The following is a 16,538-nucleotide window of genomic DNA, read 5'->3' as shown; positions in this document are numbered from 1 at the left end:
GGTTGTAAATAGCAGTAAGAACCGGTTACAACTAGATTCTTTTGTTATACACTTTTTAACAGAAACAGTCTTGGGAATATGGATTTTGTCCATAACTATCGGACCGTATGAATTGCGAAATATTCGCAATGACCGGAATACTGCGCATAAGAAACGGAACGTAACGGTACTAAACATTATACAGACGGATGTATGTAATGCTAACTAAACTATGTGTGGTGCTCTAAACCTTTAACTATATTTTATTTAGTGTAAGTATGTTATTATGAATTTATGTGTAATAGTATGGCTGCGCTTCTGGTCCCCTTTGTCACACAGACTCGGGTATGGAAACTTTATTTGCGCAACTCTGCGAACCAAAATGGCGGCCATACTATCCTAAAATGGCGTGTGTGCAACTCGACTTTAACACTCTGCTTACAAGTAGTGCCCACACCAGTGGCCGACAGTAGTAGCGCTGTGTAACCATATACCCACTCCAGATGCTGACAGTAGTACCTCTGCTTATACATAACACCCACACCAGTTGCCAAAAGTAGTTGCTCTGCTTAAACACATGCCCACACCAGTTGCCTGAAAGTAGAACCTCTGCTTAAACGTAGTGCCCTTACCAGTTGCCGACAGTAGTAGCACTGTGTAACCATATGCCCACACCAGTTGCCGACATTAGTAGCGCTGCCTGTACACATGCATACACCAGTTGCCGACATTAGTAGTGCTGCCTCTACATGTGCCCACACCAGTTGCCGACAGTAGTACCGCTGCCTCTACATGTGTCCACACCAGTTGCCGACATTAGTAGCGCTGCATATAGACGTGCCCACACCAGTTGCTGACATTAGCAGCGCTGCCTATACACGTGCCCACACCAGTTGCCGACGTAAGTAGCGCTGCCTATACACGTGCCCACATCAGCTGCCGACATCAGTAGCGTTGCCTATATGCGTGCCCACACCAGTTGCCGACATTAGTAGCATTGCCTATATGCGTGCCCACACCAGTTGCCGACATTAGTAGCGCAGCCTACATATGTGCCCACACCAGTTGCCGACATTAGTAGTGCTGCCTACACGTGCCCACACCAGTTGCTGACATTAGTACACTCACAATTTACAATGGTGGCACTGGCAGCTCATCCTCTCCTGTTTCCTGGTGTCTTCAGTCAGCCTTGCTCCCTTGTAACTCCGCCCCTTCTGGCCCATGTGGCCACTCCCCCTCCATCCGTGTAGCTCCGCCCCCTTTCGGACCCTGCCGATGACCAGCTGATAATGAGCAGAAGGGATCTCTGTGCCTCCGGCGCTGCTGCCTGTGATGAAGTGTGACAGGCGCAGCAGCAGCCGGCAGGCACGGAGGACAGCAGAGGATGCACAGCACTGACAGCGCCTCTCCTGCACGGCGCCTACCTGCTTTGCATCCTCTGCTGAGTGGGTAGCGCCGGCCCTGGCTCAGGCCTATAAACAAACAGTCACTGACTCTCAAGTCTACAACACAGGGCAGTGAGGGCACAGGGCAGGTCACAGAGCACAGCACAGCACAGAGCACATGGCACAGAGTACAGCACAGGGCAGTGAGGGCACAGGGCAGGTCATGGAGCACAGCACAGCACGGAGCAGGGCACAGGGCAGTGAGGGCACAGGGCAGGTCACGGAGCACAGCACAGCACGGAGCACATGGCACAGAGCACAGCACGGAGCCATACCTCCCAACTGTCACGATTACAGCGGGGCAGTCCCGATTTTCGGGTCCTGTCCCGCTGTCCCACCCGCGGCAGGCATTGTCCCGCTGCGGGGGGTGGCAGTTGGGAGACCCCCCAATCTAATAGAATAGACGCTGTGCGCATGCGCACAGCGTCTTTTCTCGTATGAAAATGAGGTTGCGGCTAATTAGCATAAGCCATGCCCTCATTTGCATACGCCCCACCCCTTTTTCGGATGCTCCGCGCGAGTGTCCCTATTTCTTCTACAGAGAAGTTGGGAGGTATGCGGAGCACACGGAGCTTTCCAACCACCCTCTCCAAGATTGGAGTGAAGATGGCGGGGCGCGTGCGTATTTTATAAGATCCCGATCCCGCGAGAATCCGACAGCGCAATGATGACGTTCGGCCTCGTTATTGGTCCGGAATTCAGGCGGGAACTCCCGAGCCGGCTCGGATCTGACCCGGATCCCTGATATTCGGATCTGTCGGATCTCGGGGGTCCGGACCCGCTCATCTCTAATTTAAATTGTAATAAATTGCGTCTACCAGAGTTACTGTAAGAGCTACGGTTAGGTATGTCTCTGCTGCTACTAGGCTTATTATCCCCTTTCACAGCATTTGCATATGAAATAGGTGCTATGTCTCCAGTCGACACACTTTTGGCTGACGTGTCAACATTTTTATCAATCACTTCTAAATTGTTTTCATTTTTTTTAATTGCTCCGCAATAATTTTTATTGCACCCTTTGAGCCCTCAGGTGCACCAATTGGGCCAAAGACAGTGTCATAAACATTTTTCTCTTCTCTAGATAACTCATCTGCATTTAAACATTTCTTTCCTTGTGCTAGCATAATCTCTCCTTTTCCTTTAACATGCCCGCTATTCACAATATTTGCATTACATTCATTCAAACCAGCATCATTGTCTTTTTTGCTGGGACCCGGCTTTTGGCTGTCTGTCACAAAACCATCCCGTGCACCTGCTGCCGCTGAAGCCGCCTCTGTGTTCTCTGCAGCCTCCGGTAACTGCATCACCGAGCGCAGCTGAGTCCTGAACACATCAGGGGTCCCCAGGTACGCGGCATCCTCCGACATAGCTGTTACATCCATTTCTATACTTACCGCGTTCTGGGGACCCTGCTGCATCCGACAGACATCTGCTGGTTCTCCTGCGGGTGCCATGACACTCCGGGCTTTCTCAATTACCATTCCTGGGTATGCTGCACTCCTGTGTTCCACGAGGTTGGGATTTTCCATAGTGACGTCATTGGTTTCCTTCTTTGCAGGCTGGATTGCCTTCGCCAGATTCACCATTAACCCCTCTGGTGCTGGATGGGATTTAAAACTGCAGTCAACTCTTTCTTTTAGTTCAATTCTTTTTTCAATCTTGCTGACAGTTCTCAGATGGATAGCAATTGCCTCTGTAAAAGCATATTTGTCCCATTTGCGATGTGCAACAAGTTGGGTTCTGGCTTTAACTTTTTATTTGCTGTCCATTTCTCGTTTTAAGTCTTGTAGACACATCATGTCTAAATGTTCGTTTTCTTTTTCATCCATGCTAGAATCCTCTGACAGTGATGTTAGATGCTGTTCCCCCATAGCTGCTTTTATGCCGCCGCCAACAGGAGTTTCCTTAGCGGGTTCTTCCATATCTTCTCCCCACACTACGCTGGGTATAGGGGTACCTCCGGAGTCTGCCGAGGGACAATCGGCACCACTGCTCTCCTCCATGGATTCCTCTTTGCCGACATGTCTGTCGATCTTACACCCGCGGGTGCGCTGCGTCTCAGTATAGCCACATCACTCCATTCCTTCACCTCTGTCAACCGCTGGCTTCTTCCTTTTTCCATATTAGGAAATGCAGTATAAGCGACCCCGCACCGGGTGCCCGCTTCCACGTTCCCCCCTCCGGGTCCCCTAGCCTAGGGAAGCCCAGAGGAGGAATCACTGCTGTCTGTAGGCTGCTGTGTCAATATGGCAAGGCAACCCCGCACCGGGTGCTTGTCTCGGTTCTCCCCGCCAAGGTCCCCCCTAGCCCGGGGAGGCTGGGGGAGGGACTACCGCTGGGCTGGTTCTTACAGGAGCCGATCTAGACACATCTGCTACAGGTAAAAAATCGTGTCCATCTCATTCCGCTTTGTAGCAAACCGCGTTTATACCTTATACCTTGCAATATCTCCTCAGCGAAAAGAGTTAGAAAGTCAATAATGCTGATGTACACTTGTAGACACAAGAGGAACAAGAAACAGTTGAGAAATCGTGTCCATCTCTTTCCGCTTTGGAGCAAACCGCGTTTATATGTATAACTTTTACCTTGCAATATCTCATCAGTGAAAAGAGTTAGAAAGTCAATAATGGTGATGAACACTTGTAGGCACAATAGGAACAAGAAACAGTTGAGAAATCGTGTCCATCTCATTCTGCTTTGGAGCAAACCATGTTTATATGTATAATATACATATACCTTGCAATATCTCATCAGCGAAAAGAGTTAGAAAGTCAATAATGCTGTTGTACACTGGTAGGTACAAGAGGAACAAGAAACAGTTGAAAAATCGTGTCCATCTCATTCCACTTTGGATAAACCGTGTCTATATGTAAAACTTAAACCTTGCATTATCTCCTCAGCAAAAACAAGAGTTAGAAAGTCAATAATGCTGTAGCTGCCAAGATCAGACGAGATTCAGCCTATCCAGTGTGGTATTTCTCTAGGTGAAGAACAAACCCTTTTTTGCCCTCTTATACTTCTAGATATCAAGTGTTGTTAATATAAAAAGACTGACAGGACATGTTATTAGGGGATGCAGTCAAAATCCCGACGGTCAAAATCCTGAAAGGGTCAAAATCCCGAATGGGTCAAAATACCAACAAGGACAAAATCCTGACATGGACAAAAACCCAACATTTAAAATCCCGACAGGGTCAAAATCCAGACATTTAAAATCCCGACAGGGTCAAAATCCCGACATATACAATGTACAGGTGAAACAGTCTACATGACTTTCGGTCGACAGGTGCGAGGTTGAGATGGGTTTTTTCACTGTTTTTTTAGCCGACATGTGCCGACAGGCGGTATTTCATGCCCTACCATCCACTACGGCGTGGTGGGAGAATAAAATAGTGTGCCCGAAGAATTGCGAGCGAATCGAGCAATGTGAGGGACTGCAGTTCACTTGCAACTGTGTCCATGTCGACTGTGTCGACATTCGGGTAAAAAAAAACTGTGAAAAAAACCATGTCGACCTGTCGACCGAAAGTCATGTAGACTGTTTCACCTGTACATTGTATATGTCGGGATTTTGACCCTGTCGGGATTTTAAATGTCGGGATTTTGACCCTGTCGGTATTTTAAATGTCGGGATTTTGTCCATGTCGGGATTTTGTTTATGTCAGGATTTTGTCCTTGTCGGTATTTTGACCCTTTCGGGATTTTGACCGTCGGGATTTTGACCTTCGATATTTCATACCGAATCCGTTATTAGCAGGTTGTCTCAAATAAAACAACTAACAAAAAACTGTTTAGCTGTCAAAAGCAAAAGGAATTGGGCCTAAGCAGTGTGGTAAAGATTTAGATTAGGGGTATTGTGTCTATTTGAATGCTTCCACTTCTCTCTACTAGTACTCCAAAGCAAAAATCTCCGAATTGAATAGCTGGGGAAAAAAGCATTTGCCAGTAATATCAAAATACCTACAACACCTGGTGTGCTCATGTGGTTTTCCAGCCAATTACTAACCAGGCCCAACACTGCTTAGCTAACAAAATCAGACGAGATTGGGCCTATCCAGTGGTTTTCGGCTATTGGTTTTCGCCATCTTATACTTCTATCTAATAGTAATCTACTGAAAAAGTTTCCAAACTGTATTGTTGGAGAAAACAAAATCATGTGTTGGTAATATAAAAGACCTACAGGACTTGGTATTAGCAGGTGGTCTCAACTAATACTACTAACCAGGGACAATACTGTTTAGCTGCAAAAAGCAGATGGAATTGGGCCTAAGCAGTGTAGTAAAGATTTAGATGAGGGATATTGTGTCTATTTGACCTCTTCCACTTCTCTCTACTAGTAATCCAAAGCATAAATTTCCAAATTGAAAAGCTGGGTAAAAAAAAAAGATTTTGCCAGTAATGTCAAAATACCTACAACACCTGGCATTTCCATGTGGTCTCCCATCCAAGTACTAACCAGGCTCATCACTGCTTAGCTGCCAATATCAAACAAGATTGGGCCTATCAATTGTGGTATGAATGTAGGTGAAGAACAAACCCTTTTTTGCCCTCTAATACTTCTATCTACAAGTAATCTACTGAAAATGTTTCCAAACTGTATTAATGGAGAAAAAAATCACGCGTTGGTAATATAAAAAGACCTACCGGACCTTGTATTAGCAGGTGGTCTCAACTAAAATGAATAACTAGACACAACACTGTTTAGCTGTCAAAAGCAGATGGAATTGGACCTAAGCAGTGTATTAAAGATTTATATGAGGGATATTGTGTCTATTTGACCTCCTCCACTTCTCTCTACTATTAATCCAAAGCAAAAATTTCCACTTTGAATTGCTGGGGAAAAAAGAATTTTCCAGTAATGTCAAAATACCTACAACACCTGGTACTGTATTGTACGTCTCTATGGTTTTGTTGAAAGGTGCTGGCCTTTGGCTAGTACAGTATTGTAGTTTTAACATACATAAAAAATTCCGGTTTACCAATAAGGCTTTCCGGGCGTCTAAATTTGCATGGACGCTTGAGCGTCTACACGGGTACTATACTGGAGCGGCATGGACGCTAATGCGTCTCAGTATATTGTTCTAAAGGTGGCCACATTTTGGTGTTATGACATTCACAGGAAGTTACTGATTTGTAAAGGTATCATTTTACTTTTACACACAGTACTGTTACAGTCATGTATACAGTGGTACTGTAGATTTAGTAAGCTCGTTGAAGTGATACAATGTCTGGTTTTTATCAGTGGTCAATTAGCTGCTACTGTATACTGTAGTACAGAACATTACTGTGATGTACAGTACCTGACATTTTTTCAAGCCAAGCATGTACAGTACAGTAAATTCACAGTTACTGTAGGAGCGGATTTGCCAGTGATAAACTACTGTACTCACTACTCAGTGGCGTGCAACGCTTGTTCCGCACAGAACACATGTGGGCAGGGCGCACAGGACGCACGTTGGCAGGGCGCCATCTTTATTGCCTTCTGAGATACTGCAGCAGATACCACTATGGCGGAACGCTCATCCAGAAGAGCAAGGCCCTTCAGAAGAGGAGAGCTCCTCATCCTGGTGGCTTGGCGGGCCAAGCCCCTGATCTCCAACCGAGAGGTTGTGGAGGCCTACCAGGAGGGCAAGCCAAGCCATCAGGGTGTGTTTCCGGAGGGACGGGACATTGAGAGTCCTCCAGTGCTGATGGAGTGACCTGGTCCGTCGGGACCCCACACTGCTGGACTCCCGAAGGGAATGTAAGTACTGTACAGTATTGGGTGCTGTATTTTCTACTTGTTGCCATGGGGGATTTCCTATTTGTTTTTACTGTGCAGCATACTTGCCTACTTTTGAAAATGAGTATCAGGGAGATTATAGTTGGTAGTAGAATTTTGCACAGGTTGAGAGGGCGTATCATGCTCCACCCAAAGGGCCTGTCTAGTTCCATACTGTATATGGAGATTTTGTGAAAAGAGATTGTGAACGTGGCACCTAGAAGAGTGGGTGTGTACTGCTACATCTGAGAGGAATCTTTTAAAATAGTCATTTTATAATGTACAGTATATTATATCCAAATGTAGATGAGCTACAAAGCAGTTAGTAAGAGCTACTATACAGTACGTGGTAAAGTGCAGGGAAATGGCGCTGATGATTCAATGTAAATGTACAGTATCTTTCTCTCATTCCTTTTCCCCCAAAACATTAACAATGTAATCTGGGTTAGGTGAAATGAGGGAGATTGCTAGACTAATGAGGGAGAGAGGGAGTTTGCTGCTATTTCAGGGAGTCTCCTGCATACTATGCTGTATAGTACATGCACATGTACATGCTTGTTGCCATGGGTGATTTCCTACAGCATTTGTTTTCAATGTGGCCCAGAGCTGGCCCTAGCCTAAATGACACCCTACTGTAGGCAAGATTTTGGCTGGTGCCCCCTAGCACCGCCACTAGTTCTACCTCTGACCCTGCTCCCCTTTCCCAGCACCCCTCATACTGTATGCCGAACACTATTGCACAACCAACCCACCTGCAGACAGCACTTGCACAGCTGGTAACACTGTGACTTCTGCCTCTGCTCACTGTGACCTCGGCCTCTGCTTGGATACAGATGTTTCCTCATACTATACTGTGCATCTTGCCTCAATAGGGGCGGGATGTTGTAACATCCGCGCCCATTATCGCCGGCTACCGCATTATTAGTAACGGCATATGCTATAACATATGCCGTTATTCATGCAAGGGACAGCTCTTGCGGTAAGAGCTGTCCCTTGCGATGCGGTGCCGGCGCTGGACTTCCGGGTCTGTGACCCGGGAGTCCATCTGCGCATGCGCAGACCCCGGCGCCGGCCGCAGGGCACGCTGGGAGGGATCCGTGACGGATCCCTCAAACAGCGCTGCGGTAAGAAGCCCATAGGCTTCTGCAGGGATTCGCCAGCTTTAGCTGGCGATTCCCTCCGCAGCGCTGACACTGCGGAGGCGCCATATAGCATATAGAGATGCGGTAGAAACCCCGAAAACGGGGTTTTTACCGCATTTCTGCTATATAGCATCCCGCCCTAGGCCACGCAGCTCCTGGCCAGTTCTGCTAACATTGGGTGCCTTTTTAGCTGAAAATTCATCTTATTTGCATTGTTACTGTATGTGACCAGGACACACAAGGAGTTTTCGATGATTCCAATAATATGCGGCATGCCTATATTCTGTGTACGACTGTGGCTGTACCTGCATATGGAATGCTACAGTACAGTATGTTACAGTGATTTCCATGAATACACTATTTCATATGCAGATACAGCCTCACTCACACACAGAATATAGGCATGCTGCATAACATTTTATGCCTAGCTGCTGGTGCCCCTAGGCATTCCAAACACCCTAGAAATTTGCCTAATTTGCCTATGCCTAGGGCCAGCATTTGTTTTCAATGTGGTTGTTGCATGCCTGTTGCCACATGCTAGTTTGCTACAGTATTTGTTTTCAATGTGTTCATTACATGCCTGTTGCCATGGGGTGATTACATGCTAGTTGGCACGAGAGATTTCCTACAGCATTTGTTTTCATGGTGGTCATTACATGCCTGTTGCCATGGGGTGATTACATGCTAGTTGGCACGAGGGATTTCCTACAGCATTTGTTTTCACTGTGGTTGTTACATGCCTGTTGCCACATGCTAGTTGGCACGAGGAATTTCCAACATCATTTGTTTTCAATGTGTTCATTACATGTCTGTTGCCATGGGGTGATTACATGCTAGTTGGCATGAGAGATTTCCTACAGCATTTGTTTTCATGGTGGTCATTACATGCCTGTTGCCATGGGGTGATTACATGCTTCTGTAGTTGGCACACGGGATTTCCAACAGTATTTGTTTTCAATGTGGTCTTTACATGCCTGTTGCCATGGGGTCATTACATGTCCTTACATTCTCATTGCCATGTTGTACAGTATTTGCATGCATTTTTTCATGGGGTGATTAAATGTGAGTACTGTATATTGTATACTGTATTTCTTATTTTTACAGATATCAGCAGGATGACGCCACTGGAGAGACGCCACCGCCATTGTAAGTACAGTACATTGCAGTGCATACTGTATACAGTAGCCTGCTGTACACACAATGATGGATTTTGACTTTCGAACATGTGGCATACTGTACTGTACCTGCTCTGCTCCTGGACTTCCTTGCCAGTGCCAGTTGCAGAAGTGGGACTGCACCATTGTCCAAAGTTCAAATAGGGGAGCCACACAGTGAGTCCTGGACTGTGGTGTTTGGGGTGGCAGTTGGTGGGGCTCCCCTATCTGATTTTTGGACTCTGCTGCAGTCCTACAACTCTGCCACTGGCATGGAAGTCAAGGAACAGAGCATTTTGTCCCTCCTAAAATGGGTCATGTTGGGAGGTACAGTAATGTATGCATGTGGCGTCATACTGTAACACATTGTACAGTACAGGTGTGTTACAAAATATACTTTTTTTGGTTTGCTTTTCCACAGTGCCACCAAGTCAGCAGCAGAGCCCGCAACGGCGTGTACGCCCCCCCACCCAGGAGGCCACTGCCGAGGAGGAGGAGGAGCAGTACAGCAGCACCACCCCCGTGGAGGAGGCAGGACCCAGTGCGGATGGTAAGTATTCTACCTATAATACAGTACTTGTGGGACCAACATATGTGCCATGCAGTATAAAATCTGGGGTCCAACCATTTACTTTACTGCACGGTACAGTATGTTTACTGTATTTTGTCTTTATTTTTACAGTTGCAGCGTCCCGAACCCTCCCACCCACCCAGGAGGAGGAGCACCATTAGGAGGAGCAGCACAGCAGCACCACCCCTGAGGAGGAGGCAGGACCCAGCGCGGATGGTAAGTATTGTACAGTATAACACAAGGGGCCACACTATATGTACCGGAAAAGACTGAACTTGTGGTGCCAACATGTGTGCCATGCAGTATACTGTAAGACCTGTGGGCCCACCATGTGAACCCTATAATACAGTACTTTTGGGACCAACATGTGTGCCATGCAGTATAAAATCTGGGGTGCAACCATTTACTGCACTGTGTCACATCCACCATGGCGTTTACCCAAAACCCCTGTGCTGTACTCAGCCCTAGGCTCTCTAGCTGCACTTATAAAACCATGGCGCTCACCTCTGCTTGTGTCCCTGGCTCCAGTGGGGTACATGTGGCCGCGCTGTCACCGCGTGGAGACACCGGTGCTGTGTGCTCTGGTTCCATGCAGGGTATGAGTGGCGTGCCCCCATGTGTGTTTGTGCCTGGTTAGCTCTCTGACTGAATGCCGGTGTTTGCGCAGCTGCGTACAATCCGGGCTGGCTGAAATCTGTCGCCCTCTCTGGCGGGCTCCATCTTGTTGGTTTCCTCAGCCTCTCCTGTGCGGCTCCGCCTCCCTGTCAGATTGCCTGACCTATCGCTGCACAGTCCACCTGTTAAGTACTGACTGACCAGGCTAGTCCGGCAGTCAGTACAATGATGTCAATCCCTCAGCATCATTGCTCCTACCAGGGTCTGTAGTTATCCACTACTATCCTGAGCATTCTCTCTGAAGATCTCCTGCTGGTCGTCTACTGCTCCAAGTACCAAGGACTCTATTACTGCCAAAGAGGATCCAGCAGTGGCCTAGCAGCCATAACGAGCGGACATGTTCCCAGAGGGCTCCGTCTAACCCACCACTTAGAGCCAGTTTCCCCCCCTGCTCCCCTTCTCAAAGTGCCAATCTTGCTCTACCTAACCATCGAAGAGAGCCTGGACGCCGGTTGCAGAGCCGGGGAGGGCCTCCTGCCTTCCTGCGGGTTGCGGCCTGGTGCACCACGGAAAGCCGGGACCTCGATTTTAGTTCGGGCGGCGGGGGTGTGCTGGCGTGTATCGCCTGATCCGTCCGGCGGCGGGTGAGGCGGCGGCGAGAGGACACCGGGTCAGCCAGCCGGCTGGTGGCTCTGGGGACTGGGAGGACGGCGCGGGAGAGAGGCCGGGATCCCGTCACTGCCCAGGAGCCGCGGCCGCCATTACAGAGAGCGCGCTGGAGAACTGTTACAAGGAGAGGTAAGGTGCTGCTGGAAAATTGCAGCATCCCCTCTCCCTAGCCCTGTGGCTGGGATCTGCCACGACCTAGCCACAGTTGAGCCCCACATACCCGGGCGGAGAGGCGTCTCAGCCTCAGAGAGGAGCTTACTCAGCCAGCATAATCCCTGCATCCCCCCCCAGCCTGGGACAGCCCTGCTGCCAACGTAGCCCATAGACTCCCTGCCACAGCCTTCAGAGGGCAAAGGGAAGCACATCACAGGGTGACCCCGTGCCCCTCTCATAACATAGGGACCTAGCATTTTCCTAGCCTGGGCCCAACCTATTAGACAGTGAGCATTGTGAGACCCAGAGAACAGTTGCATAAAGAATCTAGGGCTCACACTAAATCCTCAATCACAGACTCCATCAGTTAAATAAGGATTAAAGAATACTGCTCTACTCAAACTGGAGGAATCATAACTACTGCTCTGGTTACCTTTGAAGACAAATGAACCTGGAGCTCCATCTAGTGGCCCAAATGAACAACTGCACCACCAGAAAAATTAGGAGCCAGGAAAGTTAAATAACAACCACCTGAGAGGTGCTCTAGTCTCCGGTGTTACATCTTCACTGCCCAGAGTTATTTGCCCGCTGCACAATAATATTATCAGTGAACGGAGAAACGACAGCCATATTGGTGCCGCTGGATACTGCAGATCCAGCTCTCATACATATGGGACTTTCTCTGGGATACGCTGATCAAAATACCAGCATGAAGTAATTATGTAAGTCTGCCTCTGTCATTATATAAAACAAAGATTGTGCATATAGCGAACACCACATTATTAACAAGATCGCGAAGATACCAACACTGCAACTGCCTACTTCAGGTGATCCCAAAAGCTTATCATGCCAACTAAACGCCAAAAAGATACTCCTGGCACTTCACAAGTGAGTTTCTTCAAGGCTCAAGCTTCCCCGACAACCACAAGGCCGTCAGCCCCCTCCGCGGCGGCAAATCATAAGCAACTATCGGCTCTCTCAACCCCATTTGATCCCAAACGAAATTCACAAACAGACGACTCTGACATGGGAGGCGATGCCCCTCTGACGGTGGGCCTAATGAAACAACTTCTCGCCTCCTTTAAGACAGACTAACGGCGGAATTTAAAACAGCTCTGCAGACATGTCAGCAATCAATTGATGATATCGGGCAAAGAACGGATCATCTGGAAACCAAATGTGAAGAAATAGTCTGCTCCCATAATGCCCTCCTCACCTCACATGATGAGCTGCTAGCTGAAGTTGCATCCTTATGGAATAAAGTGGGGGAACTTGAGGACCGATCAAGACGTAATAACGTCAAAATAAGAGGAATTCCGGAGTCGGTGTCCAATTTAGAATTAGAAGATTATGTAACGAAAATATTCAAACGGTTACTACCAGAAGCAAGTAGCCAGGACTTGTTATTGGACCGTGTCCATAGACTCCCTAAACCCAGAACGGTCCCACAAGATGCAACAAGGGACACTATAATGCGCTTCCATTTCTACCATATCAAAGAAAAAATACTGCGGGCAACGAGATCCAAAGACCTAGCAACACCAATTCTGGGTCCCCTTCAAATCTTTGGTGACCTCTCGGCTACCACCATAGCCCATCGACGTACCTTTCTGCCAGTGACCAGAGCTCTACAAAAAGCCGAAATTCAATACAGGTGGGGGTTCCCCACCACGTTGATCATACGGCGCAATGGCTCTACAGATGTAGTGACGACACCAGAGGATGGCATAAAACTCCTCGTCAAATGGAACTTGGATGGCATCGCAGCAGCGACTTCAAGGCCCCCAGACTGAATAATGACTGGCTTACGACGAAATAGGCTGGGAACACCTTCATACACAGTATATCCTTTTGAGTTTAGCCATATTTGAACGTTGGCAGTTTTGCAGTTTACGCTTAAGAGATATGTGAGGTGTCTGTGCAGTTAACCCGCTCCCGATGAGAATACGGGGATTCACCCCGACTGCCCCATCCCATGCTTTGTCAGTAATAGAAAGGGGCGGGCTAGCGGTGCAGATATTTCTTTCCTCTTTTTTTTTTTTCTTTCTCTTGTTATGTTCAAAATTAATAGCGATATCTAGGAGGTTATCCAGGAGTATTATTGTTATATTATTGTTATATTAGTGTTCTATAGTTAGAATGTTATACTAAAATTGTCTAGGTTTCTGATAAAACCTGTTTGCACTAATATCATGCAACATAATCTAATCAACCAGAGAATGACAGAGGCGTATATTCTCTCCGCGCCTCCTAAATGTGCCACCCCCTAAGGTGGCCTTGTCTAGTAGTACCTATTTGGTACTCTCAAACCCCCCCTTATTACCCCTGTTTTTTCCCCCACCTAACCAAATGGTACGGTCTCTATTATGCTTCATTGAATGGTCCACCCCTTCGATTCTACACAGTAATGTTCCTACACCGAACCCCAGGCTAGCACTGATGTTGGAGGTGAACCGACAAATAGACTACAAGCTTGCTGATAGCATCCATCAAATTCAACTAAAAAATGGTTAATGTTTTATCCTTGTACTCTGTTGTGGGTGGCAAAGGGGAGGGTGTGGGGGGCCTCCAGGGAAAGCAGGGGACTTGCACACCTCATCAGAGGGCTGGGAGGACCTCATAATTTTTTAGCCTCCCTGTTATTCTGGAATGTTAGGCAGGTATGCCTTAAGGGGTTGGAAAGTGGGTATTGGTGGCAGTATTGGGTGACATTTGTTTTCAGTTTTACCTAGCGTGCCGAGAAGCCTTACACCGTCCCTGGCTGCTGTATTTGATTGACAGATTGACTGCCCGGCTGTAGTATAAGCAGGTGCTTCAATATTTTCAGTTCGCCCGCTGGGGTCCGCCAGCCAATCACCACCAATGCTGCTCCTGATTGGCTGCCTGCGGTCCAGAGGGAGAACTGAAAATATTGATGCCACTGCTTAGACTACAGCTGGGCAGGGTACATCGCTCTCTGCCCGGCTGTCATTTCTTTCAATTAGGTGTGTCCAGCAGCGTGAGACATCCCCCTTGGCAACGAGCAATTCCCTTAGACTAAACAGCCGGGCAGCACACAGCCCGGCTGTCATTTCTTTAAATTTTATGCAGCTGGCGGTCTAATGGGTGGTCCGCTGCACCCCAGGATCACCCCTTAGATTCGCCTATGATGACAATGGTCTAGTACAAGTAACAATAAACATTTATTGATTAAAAACATCCATGGGTACAAATGAGAATCGTAATCTGTCTTTAAATATTTTCGAACATACTATACAACAAGGGATTAAAACCTAGGTTGAACTAGATGGACGCAATTGTTTATTCAGCCTTATCTACTATGTAACTATATAATGCAAAACAAACAATTGATTGATGGGCATTTCTTTTAATGGAATACAGTTCTCAAAGGCAAAAGTCTAAGTAAAAGGTTTTGCTAGCAGCAAGGAGGTGTTCATAAGGTTGGGTGGGCACAGCATTAGATAACAATGGGCCTTATTCTGGTTGATGCGTACTTTCCCGAATACTTTCGGATAGCGTTTTTACGGCGTCTGCGCATGCGTGGGGAACGCAAGGCGCATGTGCCAAGCATGGACTCCGTACCTGTTCGTGCTAATCCCGTACAAAACTGTGCACCGCAATCACTCGGGAAATATGGGCGTATTGTGGGCGTCATGCGGAATGACACAGGGGTGTAGTTTCAAAGTGGGCAAAACTGGGTGGAAACATGGGCGGACACGGGGGAGTACACATATGTTGGGGGGCGTGCATTCGGATAGCACTCCGAATGCACGCGAACAAGACCGATAGAAATGTGCGGTGTCCATAAGGCAAGTATTGCTTTGCGGAAACCACTCGGTCCTGCGGTAGGCGAACGGAACGCCTAATGACTACAAGCATTAACAGCTGAACACAATACAATGGACTCCTTTACTCATTACTCACTAATGGCACGCTTGTCAGTGCTTTAATTGAAACCATTGCTGCTTCAAGGAACCTTTACTAAACACACACATATATATATATGCTGTACTTGTCACACACTTTGAAACTGGTAAGAATGGACATCACTGAATATTAATACTATCAATACACATGTGTATTCTACATGTACTAATTAAACCACACAATTTTGGAGAAATAAATACATTTATTTAAATAAATGTCACAGAAACTGACACTGTGAAGAAATCAAAAAGCATGGCAGGAATGTACATAAATAAATTATAACATAAAATAAATATAATTTTACACATTCATAACCACAGCAGAATCATTTGGAACACAAAGGGACTTAGCAACATCACTTCAAGTACAGCAGACAGTAATGGCAGGCAAAAGAGGGCAACAGGGGAACCAAAAATGACATTTGAACCAAGGGCTAATCTGGTTACCCTCAGCACGTGATTGGACACAAGAAGCTGACACACACAGCACAATGAAAGATTTGGGACCACATAACGGTGGAGATTAATGCACCCACAAGTTCATTTGCGGGCACGTTTGCCCTTGGTAGGCTCCTTGGCATGTGCAGCAGCTCTTCGGCCACGGCCACGGCCACGGACAGATGCTGGCCCAGGTGGAGCAGATGCTGGTGAGGGGGTGGATGGTCTTCCCCCTCTGCCAGCAGGGAGTGTTGCTGGTGGTAATGCACCAGAAACGGATGACATTAGGACCCTATTGCTGCCAACTAGCTCCACCATAAGCTCATTATGGTGGAGGAGGAGATCATTTTGACGCGTGGCTTGCTCGGCCAGCACCTGAACACTTGCAGCCATGGCCTGATGCGCCTCAGCCATGGCCTGCATGCTCACAGCGATGGACTGCTGGGTGCTGGCCAAGCTCGCCATGATCTCCTCTGTCCTACGCATCCGTTCTGATGCCAACTCTCCCTGCTGGTTAATGTCTCCAAGCATCTGGGCCAAGCTGGCATAATCGGCTTGGACCGATGGCTGCTGCTGCACAGGCCTACCACTGGGGCCAGGTGGCACGGACTCCTCCACCTCCTGAGAAGAGTCATCACCAAACGGTGGGGTTTCTGTTGAAAATTATAAACACAATTAGGACACA

The 16,538-nt window shown here is 47.6% G+C and overlaps 1 pseudogene; it reads right to left on the bottom strand.

Moving 5' to 3' along the window:
* Window positions 1-5,831: 5,831 nt before the first annotated feature.
* On the bottom strand, window positions 5,832-5,950 carry LOC146011762 (5S ribosomal RNA; annotated as a pseudogene).
* Between the last annotated feature and the right edge of the window lie 10,588 nt (window positions 5,951-16,538).

The sequence above is a fragment of the Crinia signifera genome, chromosome 6, assembly GCF_055691185.1.
Source record: "Crinia signifera chromosome 6, ASM5569118v1, whole genome shotgun sequence".
Taxonomy (NCBI): domain Eukaryota; kingdom Metazoa; phylum Chordata; class Amphibia; order Anura; family Myobatrachidae; genus Crinia; species Crinia signifera.
This window is presented reverse-complemented; position numbering and strand designations above follow the sequence as displayed.